The sequence below is a fragment of the Trachypithecus francoisi genome, unplaced genomic scaffold (genome assembly GCF_009764315.1).
Source record: "Trachypithecus francoisi isolate TF-2019V2 unplaced genomic scaffold, Tfra_2.0 Lachesis_group20, whole genome shotgun sequence".
Lineage (NCBI taxonomy): Eukaryota > Metazoa > Chordata > Mammalia > Primates > Cercopithecidae > Trachypithecus > Trachypithecus francoisi.
Genome location: NW_022681466.1, coordinates 70,938,511 through 70,944,510, shown reverse-complemented (window position 1 = coordinate 70,944,510; position 6,000 = coordinate 70,938,511). Strand labels below are relative to the sequence as shown.

General features: G+C 48.6%; 1 protein-coding gene across 2 annotated transcripts in view; it reads right to left on the bottom strand.

Annotated features, from left to right (window-relative positions):
- Positions 1-6,000, bottom strand: part of CRK (CRK proto-oncogene, adaptor protein) — a 35,428-nt gene that overhangs the window by 10,216 nt on the left and 19,212 nt on the right. The gene's annotated exons all lie outside the window — the stretch shown is intronic.

Below are 6,000 nucleotides of genomic sequence, written 5' to 3'. Positions count from 1 at the left end.
CTGAATGATACCAATTTCTCAAAACGTGGGGCAAAGCCTGCTGATGTGCCTTCAGATCTTTTCTTTTCTTTCTTTTTTTTTTTTTTGAGACCTAGTCTCGCTCTGTTGCCCAGACTGGAGTGCAGTGGCGCAATCTCGGCTCACTGCAAGCTCCGCCTCCCGGGTTCACGCGGTTCTCCTGCCTCAGTCTCCCGAGTAGCTGGAACTACAGGCGCCGCCACCACGCCCGGCTAATTTTTTGTATTTTTAGTAGAGACGGGGTTTCACCGTGTTAGCCAGGATAGTTGTGATCTCCTGACCTCGTGATCTACCTGCCTCGGCCTCCCAAAGTGCTGGGATTACAGGTGTGAGCCATCGCGCCCGGCCCCAGATCTTTTCTTTCAGAATTTTTTTTTGTAACGGAGTTTTTGCTCCTGTGGCCCAGGATGGAGTACAGTGGCACTATGTTGGCTCCGCCTCCAAGATTCAAGTGATTCTCCTGCCTTAGCCTCTCGAGCAGCTGGGACTACAGGCGCCTCACCACGCCCAGCTACTTTTTGCATGTTTAGTAGAGATGGGGTTTCACCATGGTGGTTCTTAGAATACCCAACTCCCTCCAGCATTCTTCCTCTGCCCTCCTCCAGCCAGAGTCCACAGCCACCCATTCCTCCAAACTATTAAACACCTAAGGCAGGCCAGGCGCGGTGGTCACGCCTGTAATCCCAGCACTTTGGGAGGCCGAGGCGGGCGGATCACGAGGTCAGGAGATCGAGACCATCCTGGCTAACATGGTGAAACCCCGTCTCTACTAAAAAAATACAAAAAACTAGCCGGGCGAGGTGGCGGGCGCCTGTAGTCCCAGCTGCTTGGGAGGCTGAGGCAGGAGAAAGGCAGGAACCCAGGAGGCGGAGCTTGCAGTGAGCTGGGATTGCGCCACCGCACTCCAGCCTGGGCGACAGAGCGAGACTCTGGGGAAAAAAAAAAGACCTAAGGCAGCACGTGGCGCCACAGGAAGCCCTGGTCTCTAAATATCGTCATAGTGCCTTTGGGATCTCGGGAGAATTTTCGTGTGCTTTCAACATTTCAGGAGAAAGGCCCCAAAAAGCACAAAGGGTTATTTAATTTTAATAAGGTCTTCCTTGAGGTATTTTTACTTCAAGGCCATTTTGGTCAGGTTAATTAGCCCAATTGATTGCTTACAAATTTTCTTCTTTATCCATTTAAAAATCAGAATCAGGCCAGGTACAGTGGTTCACACCTGTAATCCCAGCACTTTGGGAGGTCGAGGTGGGTGAACTCATGAGGTCAGAAATTCAAGACCAGCATGACCAACATTCTGAAATCCCATCTCTGTGAAAAATACAAAATTAGACAGGCGTGGGGGCACACGCCCATAAGCCCAGCTACTCAGGAGGCTGAGGCACGAGAATCACTTGAACCCAGAGGTGGAGGCTGCAGTGAGCTGCGATTGTGCCTTTACGCTCCAGCCTGGGCAACAAGTGCCAAACTCTTTCTCAAAAAAAAAAAAAAAAAAAACAAAAAAAAAAAGATTCATTTCAGTTATGGCGTATCCATTATCTCATCCCCCCTATATTTGAACCTTTCTGCCAAGAAACTAATCAACTGTAAAGAAAAGATTTTTCTTTTTGGTTGTTTTTTTCTTTTTTTTTTTGAGATCAGGCTTCGCTCTAAGCTAGGGTGCCCAGTTGCAGCTCACTGTAGCCCCAAACTCCTGGGCTTGTGATCCCCTATCTCAGCCTCCCAAGTAGCTGGGACTACAGACACATGCCACTGTACCTGGCTAATTTTGTACTTTTAATTTTGTAGAAATGGGATCTTGCTTTGGAGCCTAAGCTGATCTTGAACTCTTGGCTTCAAGCAATCCTCCTCCTGCTTGGCCTCCCAAAGCACTGGGATTATAGGTGAGCCACTGCGTCTGGCCTTTTTTTTTTTTTTTTTAAAGAGAGACAGAGTTTCACTGCGTTGCTGGGCAAAGCCTCAAACTCCTGGGCTCAGCTGGGCAAGGTAGCTCATGCCTGTAATCCCAGTACTTTGGGAGGCCGAGTTGGGCGAATAACTTGAGGTCAGGAGTTGCAGACCAGCCTATCCAGCATGGTGAAACCTGGTCGCCACTAAAAATACAAAAATTAGCCGATCATGGTGGTGGGTACCTATAATCCCAGGTCCTCAGGAGCCTGAGGCACAAAGATCCAGGAGACGGAGTTTGCAGTGAGCCAAAATTGTGCCACTGCTCTCCAGACTGGGTGACAGAGCAATACACTGTCCCAAAAAGAAAAAAAAAAACTCTGGGCTCAAGGGTTCCTCTCCCCTCAGTCTCCCAAGTAGCTGGGACTACAGGCACATGCCACCATATCTGGCGTAAAAAAAAAAATTTGGATTTTGATGAGGTTTTCCTCTGTAGGGTAGAACCAAGAGAATCGGGCCAGGCACGGTGGCTCACACCTGTCATCCCAGCACTTTGGAAGACCGACGTGGGCAGCTCACCCGAGGTCAGGAGTTGGAGACCAGCCTGGCCAACATGATGAAACCCCATCTCTACTAAAAATACAAAAAAATTAGACGGACGCAGTGGCATGCTCCTGTAATCCCAGCTACTCGGGAGGCTGAGGCAGGAGAATTGTTTGAACCTGGGAGGCGGAGGTTGCAGTGAGCTGAGATTGTGCCACTGCACTCCAGGCGGGGTGACAAGAGGGAGCCTCCATCTAAAAAAAAAAGAGGGGGCCGGGCGCGGTGGCTCATGCCTGTAATCCCAACACTTTGGGAGGCCAAGGTGGGCGGATCACGAGGTCAGGAGATCGATACCATCCTGGCTAACACGGTAAAACCCTGTCTCTACTAAAAATACAAAAAATTAGCCAGGTGTGGTAGCGGTCTCCTGTAATCCCAGCTACTTGGGAGGCTGAGGCAGGAGAATGGCGTGAACCCGGGAGACGGTTGCAGTGAGCTGAGATTGTGCAACTGTACTCCAGCCTGGGCAACAGAGTGAGACTCCGTCTCAAAAAAAAAAAAAAAAAAGAGAGAATCTATACATTAAAAATAGTCCTGATATGGTCCAAAGGTCTAATTTACACATAATTCCTTTTCCCAATAACATCTTGCCTCATACAAATCTCTACTCATTTATCCCTTAGAAGTCTGAAAGAAGGCCGGGCACGGTGGCTCACGCCTGTAATCCCAGCACTTTGAGAGGCCAAGGCAGTTGTTGGACCACGAGGTCAGGAGATCGAGACCATTCTGGCTAACACAGTGAAACCCTGTCTCTACTAAAAATACAAAAAAAATTAGCCGGGCGAGGTGGCGGGCGCCTGTAGTCCCAGTTACTCGGGAGGCTGAGGCAGGAGAATGGCGTGAACCCGGGAGGCAGAGCTTGCACTGAGCTGAGATCGCGCCACTGCACTCCAGCCTGGGCGACAGAGCGAGACTCCGTCTCAAAAAAGAAAAAGAAAAAAGAAAAGCAAGAACAAAGAATGTAACATTGAGGTATTTAAACATAGATTTTGCTATCAAGTAGAATGGTGGACTTAAGGCTATATCCTAAAGAACCACAATCCACAAAACACCTAGAAAAGTTGACTAAAATATAACAAGCATCCTTCTGTCTTTCCTTTTTGAGGAAGCAAGTCCAGCTGCATCGTGGAGTCATTGGTAAAGAAGACTCAACGTGGTTACTCCAGTTTCTTTGTTCCCAAGGAACATAATGAACACTGGTTATTTCCTAATTCTATGTAGTTTTCAAGGCTAATTGTGATCCTGGTGCAGTCAGATCTAGACTTAGTCCAGGAACAAAAGATGACCCAGCTGATCAGTGAGTTCCAGAGATAAGAATAAAATCAGAACCCAAATGGTATTCATTTTTGGAATTCACTACACAGGGGACATCACAGAACTTTGATTTTCTTTGCTGGTGCAAACCCGGGTGACTGCTTTTCTAGGTTCCTACTACCAACCAGAAGCACATCAATGACTGCAAACATTCCTTTGATCCAGACTTGCTTTCAATGAGCTCAGGGCAGGACACACACACATTCATATACACAAAACTATGGAAAAGCAAGTACAGAGAGGTAGCACAGGGGCCTTGTCTTCCAACCTCCTGGGCTCAAGCCATTTTCCTACCTCAGCCTCCCAAGCAGCTGAGACCACAGCTGCACACCACGCCTGGCTTTTTTTTTTTTTTTTTTGAGATGGAGTTTCGCTCTTGTTGCCCAGGCTGAAGTGCTATGGCACAATCTCGGCTCACTGTAATCTCTGCCTCCTGGGCTCAAGTTATTCTCCTGTCTTAGCCTCCCGAGTAGCTGGGATTATAGGCGCCCACCACCATGACCGGCTAATTTTTGTATATTTAGTAGAGACAGGGTTTCACCATATCAGTCAGGCTGGTCTTAAACTCCTGATCTCAGGTGATCCACCCGCCTCGGCCTCCCAAAGTGCTAGGATTACAGGTGTAAGCCACTGCGCCCGGCATGTATGTTTTGTTTTTAGATCACCTAATTTTTAAAAAAATTTTTTGTAGAGACTGGGTCTCACCATGTTGCCCAGACTGATTACACACACCTGGACTCAAGCAAGCCTCGCACCTCAGCCTCTGAAAGTGCTGGAATTACAGGCGTAAGTCACAGCACCTGGCCAAACATCCGCCTGTTGTTTTTGGAGCTTTATTGGAACATAGCAAGCTCATCTGTTGTTTTATCTATGATTTCTTTCTTGCTACAATGGCAGAGTTGGGACACAGAATTTAAGGCCCTCAAAAACCTTCACAGAAAAGGTTTACAGACCCCTGATCTAAGTAACAGGTAGTATATCTAGGGCCCATCAACAGTCTTTCAAATTGATGGAAACAAATGAGGATAATTCAGCCTTAACGATTCACCTGCATCAGTGACGGACTGAAACTGGCATAGGTGGAAAAGGGAGACAGGCCTTACCCTGGCTCTGGTGTGAGTCACAAAAGATCTCTAGCTCAACTGATAATGCCTGAAGCTAAGCTCCCCATCCCCTTGATAAGCGGTGACCACACACAGTACATACGTTTTAGCTCAACATACAGACATTTCTAAAAATTGGCCAGGCATAGCAGCTCACACCTGTAATCCCAGCACTATGGGAAGCCAAGGCGGTTGAATCACCTGAGGTCAGGAGTTCGAGACCAGCCTAGCCAACATGGTGAAATCCTGTCTCTACTAAAACTACAAAAATTAGCTGGGCATGGTGGTACATGCCTGTAATCCCAGCTACTCAGGAGACTGAGGCAGGGGAATCGCTTGAACCTGGGAGGCGGAGGTTGCACTGAGCCGAGATCATGCCACTGCACTCCAGCCCAGGCGATGGAGCGAGATTTCGTCTCAAAGAGAACTTAAAAAAAAAAAAGTCCAAAAAAACCCAATACCCAAATCAAAAAGAAAAACTTTTTTTTTTTTTTGAGACGGAGTCTCGCTCTGTCGCCCAGGCTGGAGTGCAGTGGCCGGATCTCAGCTCACTGCAAGCTCCGCCTCCCGGTTCACGCCATTCTCCTGCCTCAGCCTCCCGAGTAGCTGGGACTACAGGCGCCCGCCACCTCGCCGGCTAGTTTTTTGTATTTTTTTTTTTTTTTTATTTTTATTTATTTATTTTTTTTTTGAGACGGAGTCTTGCTCTGCCACCCAGGCTGGAGTGCAGTGGCCGGCTCTCAGCTCACTGCAAGCTCCGCCTCCCGGGTTCACGCCATTCTCCTGTCTCAGCCTCCCGAGTAGCTGGGACTACAGGCGCCCGCCTCGTCGCCCGGCTAGTTTTTTGTATTTTTTTTAGTAGCGACGGGGTTTCACCGTATTAGCCAGGATGGTCTCGATCTCCTGACCTCGTGATCCGCCCGTCTCGGCCTCCCAAAGTGCTGGGATAACAGGCTTGAGCCACTGCGCCCGGCCGCTGTATTTTTTTTTAGTAGAGGCGGGGTTTCACCGTGTTAGCCAGGATGGTCTTGATCTCCTGACCTCGTGATCCGCCCGTCTCGGCCTCCCAAAGTGC